The 16,528-nt window shown below is 41.9% G+C and overlaps 6 protein-coding genes across 28 annotated transcripts in view; 4 read left to right on the forward strand and 2 right to left on the reverse strand.

Annotated features, from left to right (window-relative positions):
• The window catches only part of syn2b (synapsin IIb), a 270,752-nt gene that overhangs the window by 234,325 nt on the left and 19,899 nt on the right, over positions 1 to 16,528 (forward strand). The window lies entirely within an intron of this gene.
• The window catches only part of LOC127525813 (peroxisome proliferator-activated receptor gamma-like), a 249,439-nt gene that overhangs the window by 165,155 nt on the left and 67,756 nt on the right, over positions 1 to 16,528 (forward strand). The window lies entirely within an intron of this gene.
• The window catches only part of tsen2 (TSEN2 tRNA splicing endonuclease subunit), a 226,119-nt gene that overhangs the window by 103,356 nt on the left and 106,235 nt on the right, over positions 1 to 16,528 (forward strand). The window lies entirely within an intron of this gene.
• The window catches only part of mkrn2os.2 (MKRN2 opposite strand, tandem duplicate 2), a 211,981-nt gene that overhangs the window by 81,856 nt on the left and 113,597 nt on the right, over positions 1 to 16,528 (reverse strand). The window lies entirely within an intron of this gene.
• LOC127525814 (E3 ubiquitin-protein ligase makorin-2-like) overlaps positions 1 to 16,528 on the forward strand; it is a 218,235-nt gene that overhangs the window by 46,179 nt on the left and 155,528 nt on the right. The window lies entirely within an intron of this gene.
• raf1b (Raf-1 proto-oncogene, serine/threonine kinase b) overlaps positions 1 to 16,528 on the reverse strand; it is a 303,901-nt gene that overhangs the window by 33,596 nt on the left and 253,777 nt on the right. The window lies entirely within an intron of this gene.

Consider the following 16,528-nt stretch of genomic DNA (forward strand, 5'->3'; position numbering starts at 1 on the left):
CAGAAGTTCATACTGAAGACAGATCTCACTTGCCCCAGTTTTAGCAACTTTTGTTTTTAACTTCCCTCTTCTGTGCTGAATATATTCTCCGAATTTACATAGTGAAGAGACAAGACACAATGCGGAAGATGCCTTATATTCTAATGTTTGGTTGAGTGACTTGATCATGGACTTTTCTGCCTTGAAGCAAAAAGGGAAATTTGGCACTGGAGTGTATGGAACTGGAGAGCATTGTGTCTTCTTGTAGTCCTTTTCATTGACCACCCACCCATCTCTGTAGTATTTTCTCTTCTGTTTGCAGATGTCTGCTTTCCTGTACTACTTGTTCAATGGCATTTTTTACTTCCAGACTGTAATCCATTCCTCCATCTGTCTGCCTGCCATTGATGCTTTTACTCAAGTGCTCTGAATTGCTTTAAACGTCGGCAGATTCACAACAGTGTAATACTTGTCTTCAAATTGAAATTTTTTATCTGGCCAAGGAGCCCCATCAGCCACTTTCACTTCCGTCTTTAATGTCTAATAGTTTCCAGGGCATTGATTTCTTTTTATCTAGCTTCACTGTCTTATCCATTTATTCAGGCTCTTTCATCCAGAAGCCTGATAATAGAAACCGCCAAGAAGAAATCAGCCTGTTGCCTGCCTGCAAAAGAAAAACTCCCAGCTTGTCTTGTATCATTCCCCTGAAGAATTTCTCTTACATTATCATTTGTGACGCTTCTACCACCACTAATTACTAAGGGTTAGTGAGAAAACATCCAAGCAGTCACTGACTGATGTTGCCTTTAACTTGTTTTTCATTCAGGATTGGTTCAGTTGGCACACAGTGCATGAATTCTGCTCTCCTTGCTCATTTCTTGATGAGGGGTTGTAATCTGCTACATTTTGATGGTGTCTTTTAGTTCTCACTTTGTCAGCTAAAATAACACGTGTGTATGCAACCCTCTCCATGGTGGTCATAGAAAAAATGATGGTGCGTACTTACTCTTACTCCAAAGTAACTGCAAGAAGAAAACCATGCGTGTCAATGATAAAATAACTTGTTTATACTCAGCTTCCTACTGGTTATCTGTATCTTTGTGGACCAAAGAGAATTTTTGAGCCACCTCATGCCCAGAATGAATGCTAAGAAGACCAAACATCTGTGCACAAAGGTTTTAATATCACAAAGATAAAGGTGAAAATAGGAAATGCCCACAAATACATACAAATCCGCCTCCCATCTCCCTATTTTACAGTTTTGTCCTTTCACTTTGTGCCATTCAACTTCTCATCATGGATTATCCTCCTGAGGCTCTGTCTTTATAATCCCTCCTGGTATTACTTCTAGTCCTGCCTGAAACTACTTTAATCTAAAAGTGCTACCTAGGGATCTCTGATGTCTATGCACTCTTAGTTCCTTAAAGGGTCTTAAGGGATAGGAATTCAAATCTACATGGCTGCCTGAAGAATTAGTGCATGGTCCCCTATCACTTTGAAAACCGCATGCCCTCTGGAGGCCGTGTGATATAGCCGTTTCTGTTATTTCCTGCTGGGCTTCTTTCTCTCACCAGGAAGAGGAACAGGCTACCAATCTTTCTGTGGAAATTTTACATATCTCCACTCATATTGCTCTATCCTTTTGACCAGCATCATTATCCTCTAGACTCTTCGGACACCATAGCTAGATTCCATATATGCCACCCTCAACAAGTTATTACTCATTGCTCTAACATGATAAATGATGCATCTACTTCATCCCTGTCTTGCATGTCAATAACTTCTCTGCCATCCTAGGTCCTGCTGGGTCACATACCAAACTTTCCTTTAATATTTGTACTTCTTCTAGTGCATTCCTTCCCCCAGATATATAAATTCCCTCACCTGGATAATTATTTAAATATAGAAATACAATTACAATTTTCTCCATTAAGTATAAGCATTAAGAAGTCAATGTTGTCCTCAAATCTCAGATTCAAGAGGAAAAAGTGCATACAAAATTTCACCATTCATGTCCCTTTGTATTTCTCTGCATATTTACTTTAATTCTATTAATTTCAAACTTGTGGTATATTCATGCTATATAATGTGGGGGTAAGCATTGGCTTATATTAATTTAAACAATATTTTAAAATAAGCCTTATGCTTTTATGCAGTATGAACAAGTGTAATATTTACACTAAGACATAAATGTCAAACCCTTTTACATACTTAGATAGACAGATAATCCCTGAGGTGAACTTGGGGCTCAAACTGTTTGGTGACCTTAAAGCGAAACTTGTCAATGTTATGAAAACCATTTAGCACCATTAAACATTCTGCACCCCTCCTCGAACCGCCACCTTATCGTGGTGGAGGGGTTTGCGTGTCCCAATGATCCTAGGAGCTCTGTTGTCCGGGGCTTTATGCCCCTGGTAGGGCCACCCAAGGCAAACTGGTCCTAGGTAAGGGATGAGACAAAGTGTGGTTCAACAGACCTTCTATGATGAATAAAAAATTTGAATGCCGTTTTCCCTCGCCCGGACGTGGGTCACCGGGGCCCCCCTTTGGAGCCAGGCCTGGAGGTGGGGCTCGATAGCGAGCGCCTGGTGGCCGGGCTTGCACCCATGGGGCTCAGCCGGGCACAGCCCGAAGAGACAACGTGGGTCCCCCTTCCCATGGGCTCACCACGTATGGGAGGGGCCAAGGAGGTCGGGTGCTGTGTGAGTTGGGTGGTGGCCGAAGGCAGGGACCTTAGCGGTCCAATCCTCGGCAACAGAAGCTGGCTCTTGGGACGTGGAATGTCACCTCTCTGAAGGGGAAGGAGCCTGAGCTAGTGCGCGAGGTCAAGAGGTTCTGGCTAGATATAGTCGGGCTCACCTCGATGCACAGCTTGGACTCTGGAACCAATCTCCTTGAGAGGGGCTGGACTCTCTACCACTCTGGAGTTGCCCCCGGTGAGAGGGGCCGAGCGGTTGTGGGCATACTTATTGCCTGTACATTGGGGTTTACCCCGGTGGACAAGAGGGTGGCCTCCCTCCGCCTTCAGGTTGGGGGATGGGTCCTAACTGTTGTTTGTGCGTATGCACTGAACAGCAGTTCGGAGTATCCACCCTTTTTGGAGTCCCTGGAGGGTGTGCTAGAGGGCATACCTTCTGGAGACTCCCTCGTACTGCTGGGAGACTTCAATGCTCACGTGGGCAATGACAGTGAGACCTGGAAGGGCGTGATTGGGAGGAATGCCCCCCCCCCCCCGATCTGAACCTGAGTGGTGTTTTGTTATTGGACTTCTGTGCTCGTCACGGATTGTCCATAACAAACACCATGTTCAAGCATAGGGGTGTTCATATGTGCAATTGGCACCAGGACACCCTAGGCCTCAGTTCGTTGATCGACTTTGGGGTCGTGTCATCGGACTTGTGGCCTCATGTCTTGGACACTCGAGTGAAGAGAGGGGCGGAGCTGTCAACTGATCACCACCTGGTGGTGAGTTGGCTTCAATGGTGGGGGAGGATGCCGGTCAGGCCTGGTAGGCCCAAACGTGTTGTGAGGGTCTGCTGGGAACGTCTGCCAGAGCCCCCTGTCAAAAGTAGCTTCAACTCTCACCTCTGGCAGAACTTCGACCACGTCCCGAGGGAGGTGGGGGACATTGAGTACGAATGGGCTATGTTCCGTGCCTCTATTGTTGAGGCAGCTGACCAGAGTTGTGGCTGTAAAGTGGTCGGTGCCTGTCGTGTCGGCAATCTCCGAACCCGTTGGTGGTCACCAGCGGTGAGGGATGCTATCAAGCAGAAGAAGGAGTCCTACAGGACCCTTTTTTCCTGTGGGACTCTGGAGGCAGCTAATAGGTACCGGCAGGCCAAGTGAAATGCGGCTTCGGTGGTTGCTGAGGCAAAAACTTGAGCATGGGAGGAGTTTGTCTGGTGTCTCAGGAGGGGGAAGCAGTGCAGTGTCAACACTGTATATGGTGGGGATGGTGCGCTGCTGAGTTCGACAAGGGACGTTGTGGGTCGGTGGGGGGAGTACTTCGAAGACCTCCTCAATCCCACTAACATGCCTTCCAATGAGGAAGCAGAGCCTGGGGACTCGGAGTTGGGCTCCCCCATCTCTGGGACTGAGGTCACCGAGGTGGTCAAAAAACTCCTTGGTGGCAGTGCCCCGGGGGTGGATGAGATACACCCGGAGTTCCTCAAGGCTCTGGATGTTGTAGGGCTGTCTTGGTTGACACGTCTCTGCAACATCGCACGGACATCAGAGACAGTGCCTCTGGATTGGCAAACCGGGGTGGTGGTCCCCCTCTTTAAGAAGGGGGACCGGAGGGTGTGTTCCAACTACAGAGGGATCACACTCCTCAGCCTCCCTGGAAAAGTCTATTCGGGGGTCGTGGAGAGGAGGGTCCGTCGGATAGTCGAACCTTGGATTCCGGAGGAACAGTGTGGTGTTCGTCCTGGTCGCGGAACAGTGGACCAGCTCTACACCCTTAGCAGAGTCCTGGAGGGTGCATGGGAGTTCGCCCAACCAGTCTACATGTGTTTTGTGGACTTGGAAAGGCATTCGACCGTGTCCCTCAGGGAATCCTGTGGGGGGTGCTCCGGGAGTATGGGGTACCGGACCCCTGATAAGGGCTGTTCGGTCCCTGTACAACCGGTGTCAGAGCTTGGTCCGCATTGCCGGCAGCAAGTCGAACCTGTTTCCAGTGAGAGTTGGACTCTGCCAGGGCTACCCTTTGTCCCCGATTCTGTTCATAACTTTTATGGACAGAATTTCTAGGCGCAGCCAGGGTATTGAGGAGGTCCGGTTTGGTGGACTCAGGATTGGGTCACTGCTTTTTGCAGATGATGTTGTCCTGTTTGCTTCATCAGGCCGTGATCTTCAGCTCTCTCTGGATCGGTTCGCAGCCGAGTGTGAAGCGGCTGGGATGGGAATCAGCACCTCCAAATCCGAGACCATGGTCCTCAGCCGGAAAAGGGTGGAGTGCCCTCTCAGGTATTGGGAGCGAAATCCTGCCTCAAGTGGAGGAGTTCAAGTATCTCGGGGTCTTGTTCACAAGTGAGGGAAGAATGGAGCGTGAGATCGACAGGCGGATCGGTGCGGCGTCCGCAGTGATGCGGGTTCTGCATCGGTCTGTCGTGGTGAAAAAGGAGCTGAGCCGTAAGGCAAAGCTCTCAATTTACCAGTCGATCTATGTTCCTACCCTCACCTATAGTCATGAGCTATGGGTAGTGACCGAAAGAAAGAGATCGCGAATACAAGCGGCTGAAATGAGTTTCCTCCACAGGGTGTCTGGGCTCTCCCTTAAAGATAGGGTGAGAAGCTCAGTCATCCGGGAGGGGCTCAGAGTAGAGCCGCTGCTCCTCCGCATCGAGAGGAGTCAGATGAGGTGGCTCGGGCATCTGATCAGGAAGCCTCCTGAATGCCTCCCTGGTGAGGTGTTCCGGACACGCCCAACTGGGAGGAGGACCCAGGGAAGACCCAGGACACGCTGGAGAGACTATGTCTCCCGGCTGGCCTGGGAACGCCTCGGGATTCTCCCAGAAGAGCTAGAAGTGGCCGGGAAGAGGAAAGTCTGGGCATCGCTGCTCAAGCTGCTGCCCCCGCGACCCGACCTCGGGTAAGCGGAAGAGGATGGATGGATGGATGAAACATTCTGCATTGGTCATTTAAAGTTTTCCTTCTTGCAGCTTAGCTGAGTGCAATAGTCTTGGTCACTGAGGCTGTAAACTTAATTACGGCAATGCCAGCAGGTTATATTTTCTATTTGATATCCTTTTTGTGCCTCAGTAACATCTTAATATTGACATCTTCCTGTGATAGTTCAAACTTCACCAGGAACTCCAATCCTTTCTTCATCAACTTCATCAATTTTGTGGTATTCAGGATTCTTGTAAATAGCCAGACCTTTCAGTTTCATTTTAAGCTTGTTCATGATTTTAGCATGTTATTAATGAGGAAGTGTCATGTCTATCCTTTGCTTCAAGTAAGAAAAGCAAAAATATGCTTAGTCCATCACTACACAGTTGACAACACTAGCATGATTAAGATGAAAGCAGTGGCTTGTATATACTCACAGTAATTTATCACACACAAACTTTTTCTCTCTCTCTCTCTGCCTCCTATCCTGGACTGCACTCCTCCTCCCACTACTCAAATTCTTGCCAAACCCTTCATTCTAACATTGTCACTTACAGACAGTTCCTGGAATTATGTCTAGAGTCAGGAGATCCTCTATGCTTGTCCTGGGACAACAAGCTATAGTCCTAGCAGGCTTGAGCCATATCTCAAGGAGAGTTCACCAGTTGCTCCTTCTGTCCTCAGTACACCACTGTCTTATACAGCCCTTCCAGGGTTGGTGTGCCCTCTATATACTTTACTCCCTTCCAGACTGCAACTGTATATTATGGCTCCTGGCCAAGGTCTTTCTACGGGATCACATTACATCCTGTTTTACCATTCTGATTTTTTTTTCTAGTAGGGAAACCAAGTATTGTTCCAGGTATTTATTTAATTCAAGCAAGGCTTAGCACAAAGTGCAGCATGATACCAGAAAACAAGAGAAAATAAAAACAAAATCCTTTACACACCTTTTACAACCCCAGTGCACATTTCTGAGCCATGACCTTATCTTATAAAACCATTTCCAGCCTATAGTTCCTTTGCTTAATGGACCACCTTTTACACATAGAACTACATTAAAGCCTTAAGAGACAGGAACTTTCTGGGAAATGCAGTGCATTTATTTAAACGCATCAGTGCAGAGGTCTGCACCAGAATTTATCTGACTATTTTGCTATTACATGGAGTTAACAACACAGTAAAACAACTGTCATTTTAGGCCCTCAAATAAAATGCAGTGCTGCACATACATTTGGATTAATTTTCTGTTATAGGTAATCAAAATCAATCATATAGCCTCTAATTGAAAGAAAGAAACAAAAATGCTGGATTGTATTTGGAAACCCATTTCTGGTTAAGCTTCTCTAAATTTATGGATGGCCAGTTCAGTGACTGTAAAGTGATGAAGGCCTCCTATTATTGTAACAAAACTGCTGTTTCAGTAATCTTTAAAAAGAAAATACTTTTACAAGGTGTTTACAGTCATAATTGTGAAAGAAAGTAAATTTGGTCAGCAGGTCTTATTTCATTATGAAAAATGATTGAAATCAGGAAAAACAGTTAAAGGCTAATGTGACTTGAATGTACTGGTGGTATCTATTTCTTGATAGGATGATATCCTATCACCATTGCAGAGTCCTAATGTGGACTGTTGCTCATAAAGGGCTGGCTCCTGCTTTACAATAAATTCAGCTAGGCTAGGCTGCAGTCCCCATGACCCAGAATTTGATTAAGCCAGTCTGAGAATGTTAGGTTGTAATATATACAAATACTTTCCATTCACCACTAGCAATGTGTCATTGCCCTGATAGCATTGTGCACCATTCTGTACTACCTTGAAAATACGGTAGTATGTTGACTACACTTCTACATCTTTTCAAAATACAAGCAACAGATTCAATTGATTGGCCTGAGGCTGGAAAGGCCCATCTGCTCTAAATTACCAGAGAGGCACATACGCTGTCCAGTGCAAGTCAACAAATCAGTCAGTTTGAATTTCACAGAAAAAACAATGTCTGATGCAGGAGAATAATACTAATGCAAGAAACACAAGAGTCTGTAGTCATCATAAGTAGGTACAGAAAGTGAAAAAGTAGAACATTACATATGAAAAGAAGGTAAAAAAATGAGCACTTATGGCCAATTCAAGGGCATGTGGTATTAGTAATAGTAGTACAATCACATGTACAGAGCACAGTAGGATATCCATGTCATGGGTTAGAGGATTGTTGTAAAGGTGTTTCTTAAACATACATGGTGCCAATTCAGTGAAATTAAATTGAGAAGACAATACTTTGCAGTATCACTCATTGTGTAGAGCTCTATATAAACAATGACTGGTTAAGCTAAATAATGTTCAGCTTAACCATCCATCCATCCATTTTCTAACCCGCTGAATCCGAACACAGGGTCACGGGGGTCTGCTGGAGCCAATCCCAGCCAACACAGGGCACAAGGCAGGGAACCAATCCTGGGCAGGGTGCCAACCCACCACAGGACACACACAAACACACCAAGCACACACTAGGGCCAATTTAGAATCACCAATCCACCTAACCTGCATGTCTTTGGACTGTGGGAGGAAACCGGAGCACCTGGAGGAAACCCACGCAGACACGGGGAGAACATGCAAACTCCACGCAGGGAGGACCCGGGAAGCGAACCCGGGTCTCCTAACTGCAAGGCAGCAGCGCTACCACTGCGCCACCGTGCCGCCCTCAGCTTAACTATTCATTGATAAATGATAAAATATCCTTGTTTTAATCTGGCCCGTGTTCCTGAGAGAATGCACATTAAAATATTAGAGTAAATACTGTATAAGCAATGAACTAGCTTTTCTTAGTGAGTTTACAATTAGCATCCATTGACTTTTGTCAATCTCAGTGGAATGAGAGTGCAATATGAATAAATTCATTAAAGCTGTGTATTAGAAACTGCATCCACTATGTAGTCACTGGTTTAGTATCTGTGTGTTTAATTCTGTCAGCCATAGACTGAACATTATTCCTTTCAAAATCCCAATCCATGAAGTCTCTGAGCTACACGACGGAATTAATTATCTGATTAGTCACATTTACAGTTCTGGAGCCTGTAGAGAAGACTGCAATCATCCTGTCTGTACCAACGCTGTGTCAAACTGGACAGATAATTATATAACAGGCCTAAATTGTAACCAAATCCATAAGATCCGGAAACCCTTTATGTTCCTGTCAAATATAAAACTCACATGGGGTTTTTTGAGAAAGAAAATGTCTTGACTTCAACTAAAGCTGTTCTCACTGAGGAAACAGGAACTGTGTTTGTAATTTTTAAATTATAAGAGCAGCTCCTCTTTAGTTTTACACTAGATGGCAGCAGAGGTAGACTCACAGCAACACATTACGATGAAAACAACTTAAATATTTTGGTGCAATTTCTATTATAATATATATAATTTGCAAAACCGTCCCACAAAAAATAAAAAAATGTTTCAAACATAGTGTCATTCATATTTATATATATAAGATCAATACTTTAAATTTAGTTGAATTATATGATTTATTCACCAGAATATGTTGGGTGTAATTTTGAATCATGGTGACCTTATCTGCTGCTTAAAATACTTATCGACTCTGTAAACATTTTCTATCGTCTTTGTGTTTCAACTGAGATGACAAAATGTATTTCACAACTTTTAAAAATTTATTGCAACAGAATTTAAAAATTTGAACTTGTTTTGTACACATAACCTTTACAAATAACTCAATTGTTTTTTGTTATTAAAATACAAATGCAATGAATATTCTGCTTAGTTTTTGTATTGTTTCTGGAATAACATGTTGCTGTTAGTTTATAAACATGTTTAATAACAAGTATATAGGAACTGAATCACTTAACATTCTTTAAATTTATTGTTAGAACAACTGTATTAACACCTTATCTACAAAAACAGAGACATAAGCTGTTAGTGAATAATGGCAAGTCAAACTGGCAGCATGTGAAGTTAAAACAGGTTTGATGACACTAGTGTTGGATGAGCAATGCTAAGAGAATCATTGTGTTCATGCATAAACCAAACATTAATTGCAACAGTGATATTCCTTATAAATATTACATTTCCCAATATATTTTGTTTTAGAACCTACTCATATACATATAACTGCTTTGTTTTAGAACCTACTCATATATATATATTGTATATATTATATATATAGTCACAAAAAGCACAATGAGACATGAAAAGGTTTGGGGCAGCCACCCGTATATTATATCCTGGCTGCAAAGAAGTACATTTTTCAAGGGTTCTTTACTTACAGTATGTGAGTCCTAAACAGAAAAGAATAGCTGCCTTAAGATGGCGGCTTTTAAAAACAAGTGGAGGAAGTGATGTCATTAGGGCGGGAACCGGAAGTGACGTCATTGGCAGTGCCTGGACCAGAAGCAACATCATGGGTGGCGCTGGAACCGGGCGGGATTTCCCGAGAATGGTCTATAAGGGATTGAGAGATACAATTAATGCACCTCTCCACCCCCTGGTCAGACATGGAATTACTATTATTCAGGCCCTTTAGTTGTCTCCTAATCGCACATGTGTGACAACATATATACATATATATATATATATATATATATATATATATATATATATATATATATATCAAAGTGAAAAATCAAAATGAAATCAAAAATCAAAGTGAAAAAATGATGTGGTAGGCTAGTCTCAAAATCTCAACTCAAAATCGTACTCAGTAGTTAGTATGGCTCCCAAGTGCTTGTATGCATGCCTGACAACATTAGGGCATGCTCCTAATGAGACGATGGATGGTGTCCTGGGGGATCTCCTCCCAGATCTGGACCAGGGCATCAATGAGCTCCTGGACAGTATGAGGTGCAACCTGGCGTCGGATGGACTGAAACAAAATGTTCGAAACGATCAACTGCTGGCTTGCTGCTGCTGCCGTGCCGCATGATCTGCATCTCGCATGGCACTTCGAACATTTAAAAGCCTGTACAGCAGCTGTCCTACTCTTTTTCTTTTATTTCTGGCCCCAGACGTGGTTAAATCTTTTGGCACAAAGTCTCGTCTCACGGGACATGACTTCTTGATATTTTTTAGTTTATAATTTTAAAACGAAATAAGAATCTGAAAATCTAACAATATCACATTAAAGTTTGATAAATTCTGAAAAGAATGATACCAAACATATGTATGTAGGATTTACAATAAACCAGATTTAAAGCGTGCCAAAAAAGTCACATAAAATCGTTGCACTTTTAGGCTTAGGATTTTATATATATAGAGTAGATGTAAATCCATGGCCCAGCACCTATACTGTACCTGGAATGGTTTAGACATTCATCTTTCCATTTCATAACTTGTCTTGTGTGCATGCATACAGTATATGCATATAATGTGCAATCCACTGCAATGGACTGGCACACTCTCCAGAACTATTCTCTGCCTTACTGTATGTCCAGGCCCATGCAATTGCAATTATAAATCTGATTAAGTGGGTTTAAAAATGAATGAAATAATTTATATAACATAACATTTTAAACCTTTTATAAACCATATAAACTATATTCTTCACAATATATGTAATGAATACTAGAAAATATCAATACAAAGAAAACACTAACATGTTTCAGACATTGTTTGGAAATTTACTTCTGTCCATTTCCACGTGTTTTGTAATTGCCACCTTTAGGAAAAGTTAATATAAATATATATAGACATTTACATGCATTACTTTATTTAAACTGATGCGTTCTTACTTTGTGAATGTTGTATGGTTTTGCATCTTCCTGTTAGTGTTAAAATTTGTAAGTCTGTACAAGTGCTCTAAGTCCATCTTCTGAGAACAGCACTGTATGAAAATAAATTGAAATTTCATCAAGGAGTAGAAAATGCAAAAACACAAATTATGATTTATGAACCATATCAATGGATATATTGAACATTTGTAATATTTCGGATAGGCTTGAGAAAATGTGTTATGGGCTAAACATATTTCACATTATAGCTAACTTGTATTCAATAAAATTTCCAATGTTTTGAATTCACATAAACATTTAGCATCAACCTTAATTATCCTGGCATAAAGATGTTTGAAATAGTCTGCTGAAAATCTGTCTTTATTTATCAATGTGACAAAATATGGCAGTGTTTGCAGAAATGCATTCTGAAAACCACTGGTCACATAAAATGACTCCAAAATCTCTGTAGCTTCAAGAATTTAGAAAACCACAAGACACACGACTGTTTTTTCCCCCCTGTTGAACTTCAGTTCCATGTGCATGTATATAAAGACACAAGTCACTGTGTCATTTCTTTTATTGCATTTAGTTTAAGGAAATAATTCCCTTTTTGATCCTGACAGCTACCAGTATCAATATATCACATGGGCCAGTATTTTAAAATCCCCAGGTTTAATGCCTTTTATTGTGCATATTCTAGCTTCTCATTGTGTCAATAATACTTCAGTGCTGTTACAAAGTACAATTCTTCTACACAAGTATTAGGTTTTACCTCATTCACACTGATACTCCAAATAAATAGGTCTCCTTCTCGTAGACATTATTATTGATTGTTGGGGTCACTTGCCAACTAATGCTCCCTAAAAAATATGTCAGTCACTTCATAAAACTATCACCATGGAAAAATGTGAACATTTTCCACATGGATAACTTGACACAAAGCTGTGAGTACCCTCTTGCATGATATCCCTAAGGTGGGGGCCATTTTCCAAATGCTGAGCAGTATTAACCTCATTCACATGTATGCTCTCCATCCCTTACCATGCAGAAGAATTATCCTTCTCACACCTGATAAGTGAAGTGAAATGAGGAAACCATTTGTCAACTGATGTCACTTCTCAAGAAGTAGAATCATGCCAGACTGCTTGTATTATGAACAGCTCTAGGGATCACTTGCTTCCCTTTTTCCCAGCACACATAAGACCTTTTCCAAATAAATCCAACACATACTCTTCAGTCACCAGGAATGTACATTTTGAGATACAGTTGTTTATGACATCAACAAGCATCCGTAGACCCACTCTACTGTTGTCCTCACCACAATTGTCAAGTATAGCTGTTTTGTTGATTGTAGTCTTTTTAATTTTTAGGGCCAAAGTTTTGCGTGGGAGGAAGATTCTGGGAGATTATGACATCAAGGTAGAACAGGTGAGTGATATTGCCCTATCCCTAGTGTCACATGGCCAGACCTATACATTATACAAATGAAGACAACCATAAAACACATTAAGTGTTAAAAATAAACACCCTATCCCAAGGGGGAAAAAAAATCATACTGTAAAACCAGATTATGCTTTGGCATTCAAAAGCATCATTATAATGGTGGTACAAGTAAACAATGCATTCCTCTACAGTTACAACTATAAAGTCAGCGTAAATATGAGCTGCCTGTGAGGTTAGAAGAATTGGCAGCTATGACCAAGAAAAAATTAAATCTACAATATGCATTCAAACTAGACACTGTACAGTAAAAAGGAGGTGAAAATAAGCCCCATTAAACAAGGTCTTTTTACTGTTGATAACAAAGGGCCACATGAGATGCAGATTTATGTAATCAATTCACTTAAAACAGTAAATGTACTTAATGACTCTCACATTAGCAGAACCATGAACACGGTTACAGAGTATCCAAGTTCTGTCTGCACATCTAAATTAAGCTAAGTTAAAAGTACTGTCTAAATGTAAATGTTAAACATGCCATACCAGAATATATACAGAAAACAATACTCAATCAAATTAATTTTCTGGCCATCCATTTTGAACCATTACCATTAATGTTGTCTTAGCAAATTCAATAACTATTGCTAGCCAGGATGTTATTTCACTTGTGTTGTCAGTTGTATGGGGAACATTTACACGGCATGGACTTGAGCAGAGGTAGGCAATGTTGGTCCTGGAGAGCTGCAGAGGCTGTAGGTTTTTGTTCCAACCCAGTTTCTTAATGAGAAGCCAATTATTGCTGATGAAGCACTTATTGCTTAAGTGACATTTTGATGCTTCATTTTAGTGGTCTCGCTTGTTAAGGTTCTCCACCGTTAATTGCTTATTTCAATGTTAAACTGCTGCATTAATGGCTCCTTATTAGCAATAAGATGTAAAAGACAAAGCAGCCAGCAGATCTCCAGCTAGCTTTTTCCCAATTACATCTGTGTGTGTTCATCATGTACTGTTTGATTTAATAAAACACATAATAGAAAAATGTGACAGACTGAAAATTATCCGTTTTAGGCTTCAAATCATTTGGATGATATCCTTGGAACGCAAAAAATCTATAATATAAGAGCCTTACATTGCGCAGACTTACAAGCCAAAAAATTAAATAAGGCCTGTCATTGGCAAGGATTGGTTCCTAATTAAGCAATTGAGTTGGAATGAAAACCTGTAGCCATTGCGGCTCTCCAGGACCAACATTGCCCACCCCTGGACTTAAGAATCTGAGGGCAGGTTTTTTGAAAGAACCCCTGTAGGTACATTTTTTATAGCTGCAGATTTGCTGCTATCCACTAAGTAGATTTTAGAAAGTTGTCCCCAGAAATATATTCTCATTACAAGAGTCATGTCTGGCCCTATGAGACTACCCTATCCTGATCACCTCTTCCTGCTAGTTGTGAAATCAAACTGTACTTAACAAGTGTGTTAATAGATGCCTGCGTCCAGCTGAAAATAACATTTTGTATCGTTTTGAATTCTTTTGTAGGCAGAATTCTTTGAACTTAACTTGGTATCACATGCAGATGGCACTTGCAATGTGGACATGCATGTCATCAGAAATGGCACAAAGGTGGTCAGGTAAACCATTATCTACATCTTCTCTCATCTTAATCTGGGTGCTGTTTACATCCTTAACATAACATTTCACCCATTGTCTTGCTACTTAATCTAAACTAAGTACAGTAAGAAAGTAAAGTGAAAATCTATCAGCTCCGGATGGCAAGTCACCTCTTTGTTTTGAAAGGATTTCTTTCTGACTCCATTTCAATCACATAAAAGAGCATCATAAGTTGGTATAGTTTACACAAAAAAATTCCCAAAATTATAGGTCAAGTGTGGTGTAGTGCAGGAATGAAGCTGAAAATATCACCTGCTAATGTAACATCTAGTTTATTATCTTTTTAGCCGGTACCTCCTTTATAAAGCCTTGGTGGGAAGTGTGTAAATTACCATAATCATTGTGACTGTGACAGCTAACAGTTGTGATGGATGGCCGGAAAGCCCCTGTAGTGGAAGGGCCGGAGGAGAGACAGTGTTCTGGGCACTACAGGCCCTGGGACACTGGAGGGCAGCCGCCCTGGCTTGCTGTATGGCCATGGGTTTTGAGCTTAGAAGCTTCACCCTGCTGGGGCCTGTGACCACCGCCAGAGGGCCCCTGGAGAGCTGCAAAGCACTTAATTGCAGCATCTCCGCCACACCTGGAAGTGCTGCCAGAACTGGGTCAACAAGCACCCGGAGCACTTACGGGTGCCTTATAAAAGGAGTCAGCAGCCACTACTCCAGAGGCCAGAGTCACGTGGAAGAGGACCAAGCTTGCTGGAGGAGTGGTGGCGAGAAGGAACTTTGAGGAAGGAAGAAAGAACTGTGCTGCAAGGGTGGGAAGCAGGGGGAAGCTGTTCCCACATAAAAAATAAAGGTGTGTTGCACCTGCACTTGTGTCCATTCTTGTCTGAATCGGGTAGGGTGGCTGGTACGGCCCCTGGTGGTCCACACAGTGAATCTTAGACTATCTCGATCTTCACTGACTAATAATCCAAAGTAACCTTAAACTAAACAAGTACTACTAAAGAAACATGGCTATCACTGAACCTCAGAACTGGGTTAGGATTGGCTTTCATGAGCTCCAATTTTCGGCTACTGCAGGCGCTTGTTTTAAATTTCCAGTTAATATCTTCATTATTTCTAAAATAAAAATGAAAGATGAGATAGCTGGTATTAGGGATGACTCATTTCCATGTAGCTGTACTGGCCAAGCTGCAACTGGGGAAGAAATCTTCAGTCTGTCAAAAATCTTTCTCATCTGTTCAGCCACCCCCCAGTTCTCTCTGAATACAAGTAGTGATGGGAAGGGGTAAAGAGAGGAAGGAATGCTTTACATAAACATTGGGGATGTCAGGCTGCCAGCAAGCCAGTGAAGGAAACAACTTTGCATTGGAGTGAAAGTCCTGTCCAGAAATGGTAACTATAGCAACAAGGCAGGACAAATATGGGAGCTAAGCTGCCTTTGGGGCCTCTACACACTAGGGGATAAAATAGTCACTAGTAATAGCAATGGTTCCAGTAAATAAAACTCTTTATATTTTACTCACCAGGTCCTTCAAGCCTGACTTTGTGCTCATTCGGCAGCATGCCTTTAGCATGGCTGAGAACGAGGATTTCCGCAACCTCATCATTGGCCTGCAATATGCCGGAGTCCCCAGTATCAACTCCTTAGAGTCCATATACAACTTTTGTGACAAACCTTGGGTGGTAAGTAGCCATTTCTGACACTAGGCCTACAGTGTGGAGCAACATGTGGATGTCAGATTGCAGCACAATTCTTTGCCATCTGTGTGCTACAATCTGTGTCTAGACTAAACAGTACTCAACAACAAAAAACATTTTTTCCAATGAAGTGTAACTTTTTATATAAAAAAACAAGTTGTGCATACAGCCAATAAATTGCAAAACAGTAATAATCTCTACACATTACTGAACACTTCTCTTTCTATTTTAATGCAGTTCCTTCCTTGCAAAAGTCCAGGAGGCTTTGTGTTCCTCTGAACTTTAAAATTTTAGCACTTGTGGCTTTCCATGTTTCTCCCACACTATCCCACTGTGATGATATTTGCAATCTGAACCAGACCATCAAAATGCTGATAATTTTTCCACCTGTTTTTTTTTTTCTCTCACATTACTTCTCTGACAGTTCTCTCAGCTGATTAACATCTATAAGCACTTGGGACCAGAG

The sequence above is a fragment of the Erpetoichthys calabaricus genome, chromosome 18 (genome assembly GCF_900747795.2).
Source record: "Erpetoichthys calabaricus chromosome 18, fErpCal1.3, whole genome shotgun sequence".
Taxonomy (NCBI): domain Eukaryota; kingdom Metazoa; phylum Chordata; class Cladistia; order Polypteriformes; family Polypteridae; genus Erpetoichthys; species Erpetoichthys calabaricus.